The sequence below is a fragment of the Trichosurus vulpecula genome, chromosome 9 (genome assembly GCF_011100635.1).
Source record: "Trichosurus vulpecula isolate mTriVul1 chromosome 9, mTriVul1.pri, whole genome shotgun sequence".
Classification (NCBI taxonomy): domain Eukaryota; kingdom Metazoa; phylum Chordata; class Mammalia; order Diprotodontia; family Phalangeridae; genus Trichosurus; species Trichosurus vulpecula.
This window is the reverse complement of record NC_050581.1, coordinates 132,727,302-132,746,387: the sequence shown is the minus strand read 5'-3', so window position 1 is coordinate 132,746,387 and position 19,086 is coordinate 132,727,302. Positions and strand designations below refer to the sequence as shown.

General features: G+C 40.0%; 1 protein-coding gene across 4 annotated transcripts in view; it reads left to right on the top strand.

The window, feature by feature from the left end:
* Positions 1–19,086, top strand: part of COBL (cordon-bleu WH2 repeat protein) — a 347,141-nt gene that overhangs the window by 77,418 nt on the left and 250,637 nt on the right. Inside the window, exon 1 of one of the 4 annotated variants that reach the window (XM_036737676.1) lies at positions 16,399–16,567. The exons of the other annotated variants lie outside the window; for them this stretch is intronic. The gene's annotated coding sequence lies outside the window, so the exon portion shown is untranslated. Of the gene's footprint in view, positions 1–16,398; positions 16,568–19,086 lie in introns of those variants that run through there. 4 annotated transcript variants of the gene reach the window in all.

The window sequence follows — 19,086 nt, the reverse complement described above, 5'->3', positions numbered from 1 at the left end:
GGCTGTACCCAAGGTAATACCTACAACTTGTGTAAGTCTCATGCTGGTTTCCTATTGGCACCTTTCATGCTCTCCTTCCTGTCCTGCGCCGTTATTTCAGTTGTTATGGAGATTGCATACAAAGTAAAATTAAACTGTGGCCTTGCATAAAAGCTTCAAATAAGCTAAGGCATTCAAGCCACAGGTATTAAATGTGAATACAGAATTTCCTTTCTAGAGTTGAAAATTTATTAAGGAGAGAGCAAAAGCAATATGTATATTTTCATGTCCCTCCTAGTATTCTTCTAGGTCCCATGGAATCCTTTATTATTGAGAGTACATAGAACTGAAATATAGTGGGGAGGTTTCTTATATAAAAATCTCTCCTGTAACAACATAAACATTCTTCTTATATCTCACATGGATCAGTGGCAGAATTGATGGAATTGTGTTCTGTTCATTGGCTTGCTTGTCAGGCTTCAATATAAGCCCACACCCTTGTTCAATGAAGTAAAAACAGAAGAGGAACTTTTTTTGAGACTGGAAAGCAGTTTAACTGTGATGAAACCTCCCTGCCTTGATTAGTTTTAGAACAGAGCATTGGGAATCTAGTTGCTATGGTACAGTTCTTTGTGACACAAAAATATATTCCATTTGAAAACTGAGACGTCTTTCACTATATTGTTAAAGTGGGAGTGATAGAGAACAGTGCCTTACAGGTAGTGGGTGTTTGTTAAATAATGAATGAGTAGGTTTGTGAATAACTACAAAGTGCTACCTTTAGAAGTTAGACTAGAGCAACCTGGCTACTAGGAGCCAGTGTGGCATATTAGAAAGAGCACTGGACTAGGTATGAAGAGACTCAGATTAATTTTAGTTGTTTTAAGTCATATCTGACTGTAACCTCATTTGGGATTTTCTTGGTAGAGATACTGGTGTGGTTTGCCATTTCCTTCTCCAGGCCATTTTATAGATGAGGAAACTGAGGCAAACAGGCTTAAGTGACTTGCCCAAGGTCACACAACTAGTAAGTATCTGAGGCCAGATTTGAACTCAGGGAGATGAGTCCTTCTAATTCCATGCCCAGCCCTCTATCCACTGTTCCACCTAACTCCCATTAATGATAAGAGACTCTGGTTGTAATCTTGGCTCTGCCACTTACTAGAAGAGACTCAGGTTATAATTCTCACTCTTCCATTAATTACAAGAGACTCGGGTTATAATCATGACTCTACTATTAACTAGCTCTGCAACCTTAGGTGAGTCACTTTACCTGTATGGGCCCCATTTCTTCATCTGTAAAAAGAGATCTCATATAAGATGGATCTTCATTGCTCTTACAGGGCTGACATTCTTCAAGTTACTTACTGAAAATGAGGAAAACCAGAGCTCTGGATTTTTTCCCCTAATAGGACATCTGGCATGGAGAACTAACTCCCCATGCCCCTTTTTCATTCGATTATTTTCAAAGCAGTGGATAAGGAAGTAACAGGAAATCTTAATTTTCTTTTTTCACTAGAAAAGGGGAAAAGGAATAACATAACAACATTAGCATTTTATAGTGTTTTTATGTTTGAAAAGTGCTTTATGAATATTATTTTATCCTTATAACAACCCTGGGTGAAAATTATGCAGTAATGTTTACATTTGCATATTCAATTAAGTTATACAGCTTTCATTTTAAGTCACAGAAAACCTCAGTGACTGGACAAGTCTCAGCAAATATCTGAGTACATAATTTGAATAGTCACAGTTTGGTGTTATCTGATTGCTAACCTTCATGCAGCTACAGTAGTTTTATTTGCCCCTGTAGCCCTATTATGACCAAAAGGACCAGTGTTAGACTAATTAGGATTGGGTCTCTGTAGCCACTAGTTTGAACTCTGGTCACTTTTTCTTCCTCACCATTGAGCAAATACCTGCTTCTAACCTTAAAGGAGAGTTGGTGTCTCTTTTGCAAGAAAAGAATCCTTTTTTTAAAAAATTATTATTAATCACGCCTAATGTCTATTTTTTTTTTAGTGTCCAACTCACTAGCACTCCTGTACTTTGTTGGCATTATAATAATTAGTTCTTCCTGTGTGGCTTTGGAACATCTTAGATTGTTTGACCAGATAACATTTAGTCTTCCTGAGTAAATGATGAGTTAAGAAACAGGGCATGTTTTGAAATCCAAAGAAGAAAAGTCTCAGGTGATGATAATGGATTATTTCCGAACCATGCCACTTCAACTCATACCATCCTTCTTATCCCACACTGCCCAGAATTTGGACTCTTTTAAGGCTCTTCTAGGTGAACTTTTTACTTACCTTGCCCCAAACCAGGCTTCCAAGGCACTTCCCAACCGTTTCTATAATGTGACATGAACTCTTCTCCCCAGCCCCTATTTCCACTTTGTGTATTGGGTCTTCCCCTCTGTAACAACAGTGTTACTTGCTGATATTGTGGCTGTGTAAGGCCAATAACACCAGCACACAGGAAAGCTGCTAGCACAGATTCTTTGGTCGGCTTTTCTAAGGAAAGCAACTTTAAGGGGTTAACAATCTTACTTTAATTAAATATGCATATACCATTCACTTAGTTTGGGGGAAAAGCCAGCACTCTGAACTTCAGAGCAATTGCAAACAGAAGTTACAAACAGAGACAATATAAACAGATCAACAGACAGATTTCTGCCTGACAAAAATCACAATACACATAGTTACCACAGAAGCACCAACTTCTGGGTTTTTCAAAGCCAGGGGGGCTGCTTCAATGGCTTACCCAGAGTCTAGTCACCAACAGTCTTTCAATGAGTGTGCCCCCAAAGACAAAATGCCAACCTCAGAGCTCTTATACTCTGTTCAGGGCCCTGAGGCTGTTTCAACAATCCGGCTAGCAGCTGCTGTGAGGTGTAAAACCAACAACAAACAGCACACAGAACGCTGCAAGCCCAAGTTCTTTTGATCTGCTTTACTAAGGAAAGCAACGTAAGGGGTTAACAATCTTACACATCATTCACTTAGTTCAGGGGGAAAAGCCAGCACCCTGGACTTCAGAGCAAATACAAACAAATTACAAACATCATCAGACAGACCAAATACAATTCATAGTTACCAACATCTGAGTTCAGCCGGGAGCTCGACAAGGGCTGGCCCACAGTCACGCAGTACTCCTGCTGTGGGTCAGAGCTCCAACAAAAGAAAGCCAACCTCTGGTTTTATATCTTTTTCAGGGTCAAGGGTGAGTCACACATGCGACTCACCCATGTGACCTAAAAACATCACAAAACTGTGACTTAAACCCACGTGGTCTAAAAGCCTCTGATATCACAAACATGTCACTCATGTAAACTAGGCTTTCCCTTGAGGTGAGGAGGTCATCAAGGACTCCTAGTTTAATCAAGGAAATAAAGGCCAAACTCTTCAAGAGCACTTGGTTGAATTAAGTGCTAAGAGCGCGTTTTGATTGCCAATACATGGACCCAGATGGCTCTGGAGGAGAAAGTGAGACTGGTGACCTTGCACAGCCCTCCCTCGCTCAAATCAAAGTCAACTGCAAGTCATGTCATCATTTCCCTGATGTCATGGTCCTCTTCCAGAATGAAGGACAAACACACCAAAGTCTCTCAAAGGCAAGGCTTTGTACTAAGAGGTAGGAAGGGAGGGAAAAAGGGAGGGAGGGAGGAAAAAATGTATTAAGTGCCTACTATGTGCCAGGCACTCTTCTAAATTCTTCATAAATATTATCTCATTTGATCGTCAGAACAACCCTGGCAGGTAGGTGCTATTATCATCCCCACTTTACAGTTGAAAAAACAGAGGTGTTTAGTTACTTGTCCAGTGTCACACAGCTAGTAAGGGTCTGAGGCCAGAGCTGAACTTTGATCTTCCTCACTCCAAGTCTAGTGCTCTATCTGCTGTGCCCCATAGGGACACTATTTTAGGACTCTAGGTCTTAAGATGTAACAAGACTGGTCTGGAATTACAGAGTTTTTGAACAGAAGATACAGAGTAGTTTCTTCACACACTCACCACATACCCAATGCCTACATTGCCTTCTTAAATATGTGGTAGTTTTACTTATTTTCCAGTCTGTGTTAAGCACCACAGACCTTTTCCAACATTCCGACATGAATAAGTTGAAGATTGTCATAGAAGAATTTTTGAGACTTAAAAACTTGCATAAATCTTTGCTGCCTTCTCTTCTGTTTTATAAGTTACACCCTCTGATTGTGTTTTTCCATCTTCTGATAACTCATAGCTAGAGTTTAAGATTTACAAGATATCTTACAAATATTACCTTATTTTAGCTTCATGACAACCCTGGGAGGCAGGTGCCATTATCATCCTCATTTTACAGTTGACAGAACTGAGGCAGAAAGAAATTAAGTGACTTGCCCAGGGTCACACAGTGAAGGTGGATTTGAAATCCTGAGACCATCCTTCCTGACTCATGTGTAGCTCTCTATCTACTGTGCGACCTCACTGCCTAAAATAAAGCTTTTTGAGCAGCAGTAACAATATGTGGGCAGGGCTGTGAGAGAAGGAAAATGTTGAACCTAAATTCCTGTGAACCATTAGTTTTTGCTGTTTAAATTTTTCATGAATTCCTGTGGCCTCACTTTCTTATTCCATGACAAATCAAATTGAATATCTCTTTTAGATTTTAATTTCTTTGGGGGCAGCAAGTGCCTTGTTAAGGTTTTTTTTTTTTCTATCATTTGTTCATTCAACAAGCGTTTAATAAATGTTGAAAGTAATAGGCTTTAGAGTTGAGAAGGACCTTAGAAGTCATCTTGTCCAACCCTCATTTTACAGATATTGAACCCAGGCCAGGAGAGCTCAGGTAGTTTCCCTCTGGTCATAAAACTAGTAAATGTCTGAAACAGGATTTGAATCAGGTCTGTTTGTGAGCCTAGCATTCCGTCTGCTATACTTTTCTGCCAACATTCTATTGGGGAGAAATATCACGTACGCAGATAAATAACTACAAAATATTAACCAAGTAAATGAAATTTAATTGGGGCACAGGACACGGGTAGCCGGGGTTCAGAGTAGGTGGTGTATAGGAGGTGGCAATTAAGTTGATCCCTGAAGGAGAAAGCTAAGGATTCTAAGAGGTGAAGGTGAGGAGAGTGAGAAAGCATTATAGGCAGAGAGCCTGTGCAAAGTTAGCCTTGCCTAGCACAGTGCCTTTAATATAAGTGGGTGTTTACTAAATTATGAGTGAATGAAGTAATGACTGTGGACTATTGCTATCAATATCTGGGAAAATGGTGCTAATTATTTATGTTTTAAAATGTGTTTTTCTGTATTGTTCAAAAGGGAGTTTTCTCCCTCTCCCTACCTCACCCCAAAAAAGCTTTGACTAATAAGGGAACCCAGGCTAGGATTATATTCCACCTGGTAGATGTGAGATGAAAAGAAGTTCTACAATAGAGATTACCTATGAAAGATATCGGAGGTTTAGAAATGAGTGTGCCGATAGCAAGGTAGCATTACCCAGAAACAGAAGGTGAACTCTGCAGGTAGACAAGGCTTACAGATACCATAGACAGGGTGCTTACTGTGCTTTTTTTCTCTTTTGTCATACTTTGGAACAAGAGATGATAAAGGAATTAGGGACTGGTATGGCAGAGTTTCTGTCAGTGACTATTCTTCTACCCGTTGATTGGGGCTTCCTTGGATTTTTTGACCCCTTTGGCTTGTTCCCAAGGCTTTGCTGAGCCCAACTTCAGCTCTTGTATATAGTATCCTGTGTAAACCACTTATCCTGCAAACCTCAGTTACTGTTCCTATTATGTCCACCGGTGTGAGAAATTTGTTCTCTGTCTTTAAAAAAAACAAAACAAAACAACTTTTGGCTATTTGTGTTGGACTGCTTTCTTTTCAACACTTCTCAAGTCCCATTGCACAGCAACACTCCACCCATTCAGCACATAGTTACTTTCCTCCTCCCTCTTCCCCTCCCTCTGTCCTTCTCCCACTCCTTTCTTCCCCTCCCCCTCCCTTCCTCATCCTGGCAGAGCTGGTTCTGATTCATTCACTTACAGAAACTGTAAGTGACAGAGATGGTCCTGGGTCCAACTAGATAAGCAAAATAGAGTCTCATATAAGAGTATCAGCTAAAATTTTAGAGTGGGTACTTCATTAAAGAGTTGAGGTCTGCAGGTCAGAATTCATTTGAGTTTTAGCTGAGACTTCACATACCCATAAATATAGAATTTCTGAAGCTAACAGGCCTCTAAGAGCCCAACCAATTGGAAGTCAACTTTCATGAAATTCTTAAATGAGGCAAGTTTCCTGCCTGCATGGATATAGAAACCCATGACTAGCTTAGAATCTAGTTACAGATGCAAAGGTAAAATTTATAGTTATTTATCACATGAACTATAAAATTCTGTTGCATGTCTGATAAAAGTATATAGTACATTTATGCCCACATTGATTGTACAAGGGCCCTAAATGTGTTCTAAAACATGCACAGATCACAAAAGATGGAAATGTAGCATAATAGACTATTTGGCTTGGAGTTGGTTCTGCTACTATTTTTGTGATCTTGAGTAAATTCCTTAACATCTCTGGGCCTTGTTTGTCAAATGAGTTGGCCTAGATGATCTTGAAGGTTCCTTTCCACCACTAAATTTTTTGTTTTTCAGTTGTGTCTGATTCTTCATGACCCTGTTTGGGGTTTTCTTGGCAAAGATACTAGAGTGGTTTGCCATTTCCTTCTCCAGCTCATTTTATAGATGAGAAAGCTGAGGCAAACAGGGTTAAGCAGCTTGCCCAGGGTCACATAGCTAGTAATGGTCTGAGGCCAGATTTGAACTCATAAAGATAAATCTGGACTCTAAGCCCAGCACTCTATTATAATTTGCCATTTAAAAATTTGGTTCCCTTAGGAAGCTAACATTTCTGAGTTCTTTGAACTTCTTTTACCTAGAAGTACTGTATTCCTACAAATAAGAACATAGTATTTGACCCTTATAATTTACATGAGAAAAATTGTTTATGTCCTGCTGCTATAGCTCATATATAGGAAAATATATTACCAAGTAATTATAAGCATTATTTTATATTAAAAAGAATTTTGTAAAATATATGGTAAGTGCCTTTAAAATAAGCCCAACAATGCACTGAACACAGGTGCAAAGAAAATACTTGATTCAACATTTATTAAGCACCTACTGTGTACAAAGATCTCTATAAAAGGTTCAAAGATCTCTCTATAAAATATCTAAATTCTGTTTTCAAGGCTCATGCAGATTATTTGGGGAAGAAAAGATGTGCATGAAAATGACTATGATATACGAAGAATGAGAGAAGCTCATTGAGGAGGCCTAGCATATTACTCAGAGAAATTTTATGGTGGAGAAGAAGTTTTGATTGAGAGGTTAGGGTAGGGGTGATAACTTAGTTGGGTCCTGAAGGAAAGGAAGGATTTCAGCAAGTGTGTGGGAAGTCCCTTCCATTCATGAGGGTACTCATGATCAAAGGCCCAGAGATAGGAAAAGACAGTGTTAAAATGAGTGATGGAAAATAGCCCAATTTAGTTTGAAATATAGAGTATGTCTGAGATTGGCCAGGTAGGTGAAAGTCAGATGGCAGAGTGTCATAAATGAAAGTATTAGGAACTGATACTTTATTTGGAAGATAATTTTTTGCACACAGTAAGCTCTTAATAATTGCTTTTATGATTGAGTGAATTCTTCCTTATCAAATTTTTAATGGAAGTATATTTTATGAATAACAATCCACGGTGATATCCTTTCTGAGCCATATAGAGTCAGTAGATATAATTTTTCTAGAAAAAAAGGTACAGGGGAAAGTAGGCAAAATGATAGTCATTACCGTAACTGACATGTAAGAAAATTGAGTCTGAGAAGTTGTGACTTGCTCATGGATTGTAAGTATAAGATTTGTATCAAAGTCTTCTGTTTCTAATTTTAATGTGTTTATATGTAGATTTACTTTTAAAATAAATTATAAATATGCTACTGTATTAATCATTTTATACACACACATGTGCACCCGCCTGTATAATAGAGCACAGAAGTAGAGCCTGTAACTCCCTTCCTCCCATGGGAGTTCAAGGTCTTCTCTGTGAACCTGGGCTTGGATTAGTGAGCAATCATTTTTAGTTTGCCTGATCTCAGGTCTACGATGCTATTTCTAGGTCATCTGTTACAGTTCAGGCTATGATAACACCACTGCTGGAAAAGAAATGTCGGACCACAATGCCCGTCATTTTCCATCTGACTTCCCTGTCTATAGCATTGCTCCCTGTGTGCTATCTTTCCCTATTAGAAAATAAGCTTCTTGAGATCAGGGACTGCCTTGCTTATTTCCATTTGTATCCCTAGCACGTGGAGCACAGTCCCTGGAAGGTAGTATATGCATTATATGCACTTAATAAATGCTTATCAAGTCCTATCAGCAAGCCTTTATTACGCACTCACACCATTGCAGGAACTGTACCAAGTACTGGGGATATGAAAAAAAAAAGGCAAAAACACCCCCTGTCTTCAAGGACTGTATATTCTAGTGGAGGAGACAACATGTAAATAACTAGGTACATACAAGATATATACAGAGTAGGTGAAGGCAATTTGAGCAGTCTTGAAAAACAGAGAAGTGAAAAGGTAGAGATGTGGCAGATCAGCCCAGGCAAGAGTGCCAGCAAACGTAAAACCCCATAGGCAGGAGAGGGAGTATTTTTGGTGAAGTGTGAGGCAGGGTTCTTAACTGAGGTCATAGGGTGCCCAGAGAGTCTTGAGAAGAGACAGAAGGTGTGGAGCACGACAGCCACTGTGGGAAGTAGGCCAGTCAATCAGTAATACAGAGGGCAATAGAATGCTTGCTTTGCTCCAGTTTAGATTAGATAACGTAAATATGCAGTGGGCTCAGTCAGTGTGATTTTATGATTTCCCCCACCTCCATCCAGTACCATGTGAATAGGAGTGAAGGTAGAGGGTTTTGTAGTCCAGGTTGGGGCTTGGCACAAGGCATGATCAGACTACGAGGTAATAGAATTATGGGTGGAAGTAGGTGTTGAGTTAAGCTGATTCACTACAGAGTTAAGAGAGGGAAGGGGGCATGGGGGTTGGAGAGTGTAGCCCAAAGATATTAAACACATTTCCCACAACACTCTCAAGTGTTGCCTGAACCAGATTAAAATGTGTTTGGGAAATATTGAGCAAAATAAATGCGAATACAATAAAACATAGATCATATTACATCTTAACACTAAGTCAATATGCAGCTGAGAGGGAAGCTTATATTTAGATTAGTAGCCTCTGTGGGTGATGGACTGCCAGGATTCAGATTGGGTGAAAAATTTGGATAGTATGCATGTCAAAGGAGGAGAGGTTCATAGGGAATCACTGCAATTTACTGAGGTAGGGGAGTCACATGGTCAGACCTATCATTTAGAAAAATCACAGTGGCAGCTGTGAGGAGAATGGGTTAGAGAGGGGATAGAAACCAATTAGGAAATTAAGAAGATACTGCAGGAGTTCAGACTAGAGAACTAGACCCCTGAACTAAGGTATGTTAGTAGAAGAGAGGACTGCCTGATATGTTTGGTGACGTGGAGTGAGGGAGGAGGAGGAGTTGAGGATGACGTTGAAGTTGAGAAATAAGTGACAGGGAAGGATAGTGGTATCCTCAATGGTAAGGCAGAAGTTCCAAAGACAGTTGGGTTTGGAGTGGGGGGAGGAGATATGATGAGATCTGTGATGCTGATCCTCACCCATCCATGTCTGTGCATACTGTGACTCTTTTATGCTGGGAGAAAAACATATGTGGTTGAGTGGGGGAAAGGAAGATCTTACTCACTTACCCTTGAGTGCAGAGCCTTTCCACTGAGCTATGTTTGGAGTAGTCCCAAGGTGACCCTGGGGAGACTGCTCAGTGGCACAGTGTATAAAGTTATGGGCTTGGAAGCAGAAAGACCCTAGTTCCAATCCTGTTCCACACACTAGCAGTGTGAGCCTGTACAGATCACTTTATATCAATGTGCTATAGTTTTCTCATCCGAAAATGGGGATAAATAATAGCACCTGTCTTCATATTTATTGTGAAGACCGAGGGAGGTAGCAATTGTAAAATACTCTGTTAAACATTTAAGTTTTAGAAATGTGTATGTTATACTTTATATGCATATATACATATATATTATGTATATGTCATGTAATATATGTATATGATAATGTAAATACTTATGTATGCATATGTTATTGAAATGTGTGTACATGTTGTATAAATGCTACCTATTATTATGGTGATGTGAGAAGGAGGGTGTGAAAGTGCTGAGCAGGATAGAGATTTTTTTCCTTCTGCGGCTGCTTCAGGCACCTGGATCCCTGTTAGGTTATACCCTGATGGACTAATGCTGGGGCAGCCACTGGATGCCAGTACTGGGAGGCAGTTGGGTGAAGTGTTGAGCTAGAAAAGGCGGACAGGGTGATGTAATTATGTTGGATGCAAATCCTTGCTTGGTTCTCAGTGTTAGAATCAGGCAAGAACTATCTTCCTGTTCTTTAATTGATCAGGAGCTCCTTAGAGGGCATGCCACCCTCCCCACTTTAAAGACCATTGAACTGTATGTACAATCCTTCCCATAGAATGTAACTTTTTTGAAGGCAGGGGCTGTTATAGTTTTTGTCGTATGTTCCCGGTGCCTAGCATGGTGCCGAGTACATAGTGGGTGATTTAAAGATGCTCGTTGATCGATTGCTATCAAAGGAATGAGGCAGTTTCTATTTAATGACTGAAAAAAGTGATGCTATGTGTCACTTCACCCTTTACAATATCACAGTTTCCTTATCTGCAAAATAAGATGATATATGTGAAAGCATTTTGTATGCAGTGAAATGCAATGCAAATGTTAGGTTTTTGTCATAATAAGGGGACAGTCTGCTCCTGCCAAGTTCACGTTTGCCTGATAATAATAGCTAGCCTTTATATAGCACCTGCTTTGGGCCAGGCCCTATGCTAAGTGCTTTACAAATATTATCTCATTTGGTCCTCACAACAACCCTGAGAGGTAGGTGCTGTATTTATTCCCATTTTATAGTTGAGGGCACTGAGGCAAACAGAGGTTAAATGACTTGTCCAAGAATTAACAGCTAAGATCTGAGGCTGGATTTGAATTCATGTCTCCCTGACTTCAGACCCATTATGCCATGGGCCATCTCTAGGATCGATGTATTTTTCTCTGCAAAGCCGAGGTAGATCACGTAATCAGGGAGCGTGTACAAAGGCAGCCATCGTGATTCGTCCGCTTTTTCATCCCGCGGACATCCCATAAAAACCAATCTTTTTCTAGCTGCCACAGCCAAGCCTGTCCTATAGCTGCCGCACCCATAGTTATTATTGCGCTGGAGGAGAAGGAACTGGATGGAAAGGCCCAAACAATGGAGGAAGGAGGTAGCCTCTTCGTGATAAATAATCAATATGTAGTTCAGTGCCACGACCCTAGAGCTACAACCCTATGGCTGTTTGGGATGCCTAGGCTCAGGTTTCCATGATTCCTTTGGGAATCCCAATCCCTATTTTGAGAAACACCAGACTAGAAGATTGAATGTCATATTTTCAGCAGAGTAGTTAAAGGGGCCCCTCACTTCCTGGCAGTAACCAAGTAATCTCTTTATTTTGAAATAAACCAACTATTTGAACTAGATTCTTCATCTGCCTCAATATTTTGGAAACTTGGCTATGTCACCTTTGTGCTAGCCTCAAGGAAAGAGAGAAATGATAATGGGGGGGGGTGAAATGAAATGTTTTTCTTACTGCATTCATATTATATATAGTTGTTCCCTCTTTTAACTATGACAGAAACAGAACACCTCAAAATGGTTAAATCTGACATTTCTTCCCTCTTCATTTACAAGTAAATAATTTGGATATGGGATTTTTTTAAGCAAGCAGTTTATGGATCATTTACGTGTTGTAAGTTGTTCAGCCAAAAAGCAGTTTCTAAAATGAAGTTTTTCTAATGTAAGACATCAGTTGTTCCAATATATTGATCCTCATTCCTCAGAAACCATGATTTCAGAAGTGAGCTGAGGTGGGGGGGGGGGGGGGTTGGTGGGCATGGATTTGCTGGAAGAGGAGAGGGGAGAGAAGCTAGATTAGCTTTCCTGAGAAACTTTTTCAAGGCTGTATTTCAGTTCAATCAGTTACTGATTATAGTAGAAACTGGCTCATCAGATTTCACTGCCTCTCAGTTATTTACAATAGTAATAAAACCTGGAATGGAATTGTTGTGGTGTTATTTTTATCAGTTAGGAGCAGTAATGCATTTCAGGGCTGAACACTTTTAGCTTAGCTATTGTTCTGTGGTTTTAATTTTGGAATCTCTGTTAGCTTTTGGCATCCTCTCCTTTCATACTTTACTAGAGGGAATATGAGACAGCTTTCGTTTTCCCTGGCCCTTCCCACCCCCACCCCCCGCCCCAATAAGATGCCCTTGTTGTGTGGCTCGTTGGAGCAGGCTCACTCATTCATCCTTCCTACCGTTTTCCTCTGTCTACCTAAGGATGAGGTCCTAGTTCCCCTCTTGGAGGTGACTACAAACTTCTTCTGCTTCCTCATGTGCCACTGACAATCAAAAAGAATGAAAATCATGCCCTTCGCTCCGTACTTTTTAAAATACATATTTTTGATGCCTTTTAATCTTAATATCAGTCATCTGGGTGGTGGGAGAACATTCCTCCCTTCTAAATTGAACTCTAAAAGAACAGTCACAAATGTTTGAGACAATGATAGTACTTGACAATATCTGCCCCATTCGACCTGTTAAGTGCTTTGCCTCTTCTAGGCACTTCATAAACCTAGTGCTGGAGGGGACCTTGGAGTCCAAATAAGGTATGTTTTATCATCTCTTTTCCAGGACTTTCTTTGATTTTTCTGTTACTTCCAGTTCTGTTACTTCCTGTCTTTTCATTTATATTGTTGGGCCTATTTACTTATTCACATATCTAGTTCTGCTTGCCACTGTGCATCAGTTCATATAAATCTTCCCCTGCTTCTCTAAATTCCTTATTTCAGTTATTATTTTTATTACTGCATGAAAATCAATTAATTTATATACCATAGTTTTTTTTTCAACCATTTTGCAACTTATGGGTTTTTTTTGGTTTCTAGTTCTTTGCTATCCCTGACAATGCCACTATGAGTGTTTTGCTATCTCTCTCTCTCTCTCTCTGTATCAGATCCTCATTTGTCTTTTGATTGAGGGGGAAGGAGCTCATGCTTTTTAAGCTAAACTCTAAGCCAAGCAGCAATCTGTTTCTTATTTAGTTAAAAAAATCACAAATTTAATTCAGGTCCAAATTATTTGTTAAGTACCTAATGTAATAATGATAACATTTGTGTAGTTATGTTCCAGGTGCTTTAAAAATATTACCTTACTTGATCTTTGCGACAGCCCTGAGAGAGAGGTGCTATTATAATCTCCATTTTACAGTTGAACAAACTGAGGCAAACAAGTTAAATGACTTGCCCAGGTACACACAACTCGCAAGTGTGCAAGGTGAATTCAGGTCTTCCTGACTTTAAGCCTAGTTCTGCATCCTCTGCACCAGTTAGCCATCTCTGTTGTCCTGGAGCGTCCACAATAGGTATGACACAGACACCCATGTTTATGAGTTTACAGTCAAATAGCGGGAGAGATATATGAACAAATAACTGACACATCGTTTTAATGTGTTGTATTAGCTGTAATAGAACAATTGTGGCACCTGTAGTTTAGCTGGTTTTTATAACTCTGCCTGAGTAGGGAAGACCACAGGGCTGGAGATGTAAAGGACTGTTCCCCAATGATGGTGCAGTCCACTTAACTTCACCCTTGCATTCCCTCATTGTCTCAGGGATAAGGAAGCGTGCTAGGACATCATTGCTTGGGACTGAGTCAGCTAGAAGGCTTTGTTTTTGTAGCATCTCCTTACTTGGAGTATAGGGCACTAGGAGTATAGAGAGTATAAGCCTCCTCTACCAGGACCATTTACACATGATTGTAAAAAATAGTGATGTTTGATGGCATTGTTTAGTAGAGTTAATAGAGCTACATTGGGTTGAAAATGTGCATGGCCTAACAACTTAGAAAAACGTGTTGCCAAATGGATACTGACAGTGAGAGACCTTCATCTTGTCTGTGCTCTCTGGTTTTCTGGGGAAGAGAAATACTACATCAGAGAGAAGTGCTAAATCACATCGGAGACGGCAAGCCAGGCTGTAGATAGCAGTTACTCCGAAGGACATTATTTATGTACCTTAAAATGAGAGAGGCGCCATGTGTCACACAGTGTTGCCTGGTCTTGGAGTCTGGAAGATTTGGACTTCCTGTCTGTCTCTGACATATTTGATGTGGGAACTTGATCAGATCCCAACTCAGTGCAACAAGCAGCTCTTCCAGACTGTTTAAGTTATAGGTGAATTGCAGATTTGCGTTGATAGTGAGAGTTTACAAAACATGCTGGGTGTTCCATATTGATAAAATCAATCAATCATTCAACATTTATTAAGTGCCTGCTGTGTTCTGAACACTGTGCTAAGGACTTCAGATACCAAAAGACACCCCCAAACTTCCCAAACCACAAAATTATTATCATCCAGACTCACTAAAGGAAGAGCATCTTCGACCTTACAAAAAAATTACAGTCTCATAGTCTTAGATAGAATTACTTCCCTATATAAACAATGCAAGTTTGACATTTGACAAACTCCCATTCAACTAGCATTTGTAAGTGCCTAGTGATTACTAGGGATATAGAAACAAAAACAAAACTGACTTCACAGAGCTATTTAGAAGGACTCACCAAATAAAACTTACATGGATTCTTTTCTTTTTTCCAGGATCAAAATGAGGGATAAAAGCTAGAAAGTGACTTAGAGACCATCTACTCCAATGGTTTTTGTGTCGTGGACCCTTTTGGTGTCTGGGGTAACCTATGGGCCCCATCTCAAAAAATTGTTTTTAAATGCATTAAATATATAGGATTACAAAAGAAACCAATTATATTGAAATACAATTATCACAATATTTTTATTAAAAATACAAGTTCTTGTCTGTCAGATGAACAGGCTGTGACCTAATCTATCCCCTCTCATTTTATAGACAAATACACTGAAACCCATGGAAAATGACTTTGACCAAGGTTCTCAGCTATTTAGTGGCAGAGCTCTGGTCTCTGACGCTCTGGCAATTTTTATCCATGCTTAAAAAGTCTGGAATATTGAATAAATGAAACAAGAAAATTAGCTGCTCTAAGCAAACTCCCCTCCCCCCAATATACATGTTTCTTCAAAAACTGATTGTATCCCAGATACCAGCTAATCATTCTCATCAGTCTTTGGCCTGTGCATTCCAACAAAGGGATATCATTCCAAATTAACTAGTAATGTCCCTTTTTTTTTTCTTTGCATAACCCATGTTATTCTCCCAGTGTAGGATTGTCTCTGATTTTCATTCCTTGTCGTTAGTATGAGGCAAAAAATTTAGATTGCTAACATATTGGAATCATGATTTCGATGTTTGGTGAAACCCTTATCTGAAGAGGAGGGTAACCATACTATCTCTTTGGGATGGTCAAGCTAATCTTTGAAACATTGCAGTACCAAAGCCTTACAATTTTCCTTTCTTTTCTTTTCTTTCCTTTCTTTTCTTTCTTTCCTTCTTTCCTCCTTTCTCTCTTTCTTTCTCCCTCTCTCTCTTCCTTCCTCCCTTCCCCTCCCTCCCTCGCTCACACTCTCTCTCTCTCTTTCCTTCCTTCTATTCTCAACCTTTGTGCCCCACTCTAGCCGGGGGTGGGGATGGGGATATAAGTAGTAAACCACAATTGAAGTAGGTTTCTTTGCCAGTAGTCTAAACATTTTACAAAATGAGCTTGACTTGACCTTCATTGTTCTATTCCTTCTCAGGTACAAGAGTATCTTTCACTAAAGTGCCTTAATAACACAAACGATAACTCACTACTAAGTATTACTATAAAGTTTGTGAAACATCTTATAATATATTCTCACATTGGAGCATTACAAGAAGGCTGGAATAATTATTGCAGGAGTTACTATCCCTGGTTTATTGATGGGAAAACCGATGCTCATCGAGTGATCTGCCCACAGTCCCACAACCGGGAAGTTCAGAGGCAAGATTTGATCCCAGGTCTTTCTGCCTCCAGGTCTAGCATTCCGATCTAATTTCTCATGCTGTCTCTCATTCAGGGTGAGGTCTACATAAAGTATATGGCCACTTAAGAAAACATTTAACTTATTTCAGTTGCATAGCATAGTTTCTGTCCTTAGATTAAGACTGGTTGAGTTGCATCAGATTGCACCTTTATTAATAAGTAACTAAGCTTGATCCGGCCAAAGGGCTTTGGCTTGTTGTCACTGCCCTGCTTCATCCTTCAGTTCTTAATCTGGTGGAGGACAAGGAACTATTTATTCTTTACTTCACCTCCTTGGCTTCCACTTACAACACTATAGGGAAACAGCTTGTCTTTCCTCCTGGAGGAGCTGAATCTCAGGGCCACGGGAAAGCATGCCCACGAAATAGAGGGCAGCTTTGGAACTCAGGAAAACATTGCCATGTGATTTGTGAACTAGTAAGTTTTCTCATCATCTCCATTTCACTCCATTTGATAAAACTGTTCGGACTTCAGTATATTAGCACTTGTTTCAGGAAAGAGATATCCTTTTAGGCAGTGCCCAACAACGTGGTAGCTCCTGTTTGTATCTGATAGTGGGGCATGAATGCATTCATGCTTGGGTACAGTATAGGTGTAGATAGGTAATTTTTTTTTTAGATAGGTAAATTTAACCACACATTTGGAGTTCTTGGCTAATTTTATCGGTGGTTGGGTAATAGCTATGGGATTCAGCTTTCTGTCTATTCAGGTGTTCCTTGTGTGAATACGGATCTGATGCATGGTTGGATAATGAGCCATTCCTATATACTAGTACTTGGTTTAGAATTTTGCTGTTTGTTGAAAGTCTATCATTACATGATTGTTATGTCTTTGGGAAGTATCTCAAGAAAGTCTTTTTTTGTTTTGAAGTTAATTTAAAAAGACCACATTTTAACTGTAAAACTCTAGTTTGGGAAGTATTTCTTAGATTGTTTTGACTGAATCCGTATCTTCCTTGAGACTCTGCCTGGCCTTCTGGTTCAGTGAATATCCTGCCACTCCCTTAGTATTTGTCCAGTGAAAGGTACAAAAGGTTTTAATAGCCCAAACAGTAAACATTCTGGTGACTCCCAGGAAAGAGATGAGATGGCCGCTCTCCAGTTATTGAAAGGGTTGTCCTTTGATTTGGAATGAAAATGGTTCTGATGTCAGGAGTTGACAACGCTGAGTTTATGATCAGTAGTCATGAATGGAATTGAACCTGTCAGCTGTCAAAGCCGGGAGTGGCTCTAAGACTGTTGCTTTTACCTCTTTTTGTGTTGAGACTCTGCTCTTACCTTAAAAGCAAGAGCCTTAAGGTGGTACTTTCAGGGCCCCAAATTTAGAAGATGGTGGGATTTACAGCTGAGAGGGGACTTGGAGATCATCTGGTTTCCTCCTTTTATGAATGAGGAAAGTGAGACCCAGTGAGAAGAAAGTTACCTGATACTGCACATCCCAGCAGACTTCAGAATTAGAAGGCAGGTTTTCTGACACCAAATGCTGTGTTTATTCTACTTCTGGTGTGTCACTTCAAAACCTGGCAGTCGATATTCCTCAAATGTGGTTGTGACCATTTTTCTCCCTTGCTCAAGAACTCTGGTGACTCCCTATTGTCTCTAGGAATCAATGACATACAGACTTGGCATTTAGAGCCCTTCATAACCTGTCTTTCCAGACTAATTACTTGCTACTCATCCTCTCATTCAGTATTCCAGCCCAGTTGCTAGCTTGCTGTTTCCTAGTACACAGAATGTAATCTCTGTTGCCTTTGCCCAGGAAGCCCTTTACCTCTGCCTTTTGGGGTCCCGTGTTCTATTCAGTACTAAGCGCAAATGCTACCTTTTGCAAGAGACGTTTCCTGACTCCTTCACATTTTAGTGTTTAATCCTTCTTGAAATTACTTTGTATTTATTTTGTATTTAATGATTTGGGTTCATGTTTTTTTTCCTGCCCCCCATTAGCATATATACCCCTGGAAGGCAGAGATTGCTTTTTCCCCCTCTTTCTAGTCCTTATACCTTTCCCAGTCCTTGAAGTCAACTAGGTGGCACTGTGGATCAAATGCCTGATATAGACTTGTGCCTCAGACACTTCCTAGCTGTGTGACCCTGGATACATCCTTTAACCTTGTTCAGCTTCATTTCCTCACTTGTAAAATGGACGTAATAATAGTACCTTCCTCGCAGAGTTGTTGTGAGAATCAAATGAGTTAATATTTGTAAAGCATTTTGCATCCTTTAAAGCTAGTACGAATACTAGCTATTATTAGGGACAGGCACAGAGTAGTTGGTTAATAAATGCTTGCTGGCCTGAAATTCTGCCAGATCCTCGTCACTGCTTATTTCGAGTAACAAGGTAAGAACTCAAATTAATTTATCACCTCAAGTTCTCTATTTGAACTTCTCCTTAAGAGAACTTAGGACTTTGGTTATAGTGAATGCAGTTTATTCTCCTACTGGGTAAAATATCATGTGAGCTTTTATGCCTAAAGTGAAGTCCTTCTGGATTCATTAAGTTGTCTCTACATGTAGAAACAGGGAATTCCTTAGTAAGAGGATATTCCCTCTGTCTCTCCCACCCCTGCTTCTTTTTCTCCCTCCCCCCTCCCTCCCCCTCTCTCTTTCTCTCCCTCCCCCCCTTTCTGTTTCTGTCTCTCTCTCTCTCTCTCTCTCTCTCTGTTTTCCCCTCTTTCTCTACCCCTCTCACTGCCTCTCTCCCTTTCCTTTTCTTCTTTCTCCCACTTTCTCCCTTCTCTCCTACCCCATCTATACAGTTGGATCTATCCCTTTGAAAATCCTTTGCTCTGAAAACCAGACATAGTGCAGCTTCCCCAGTGCTTTACTGTCTCTTTTGCATTTAGGCTGTATTTCAGGTCACCCAGTAATGCTCTTATCTGGCCAGATTGGGCACATATATGACAGTGCCTTGGCACTTGACAGAAAGGAGGTGTTGAG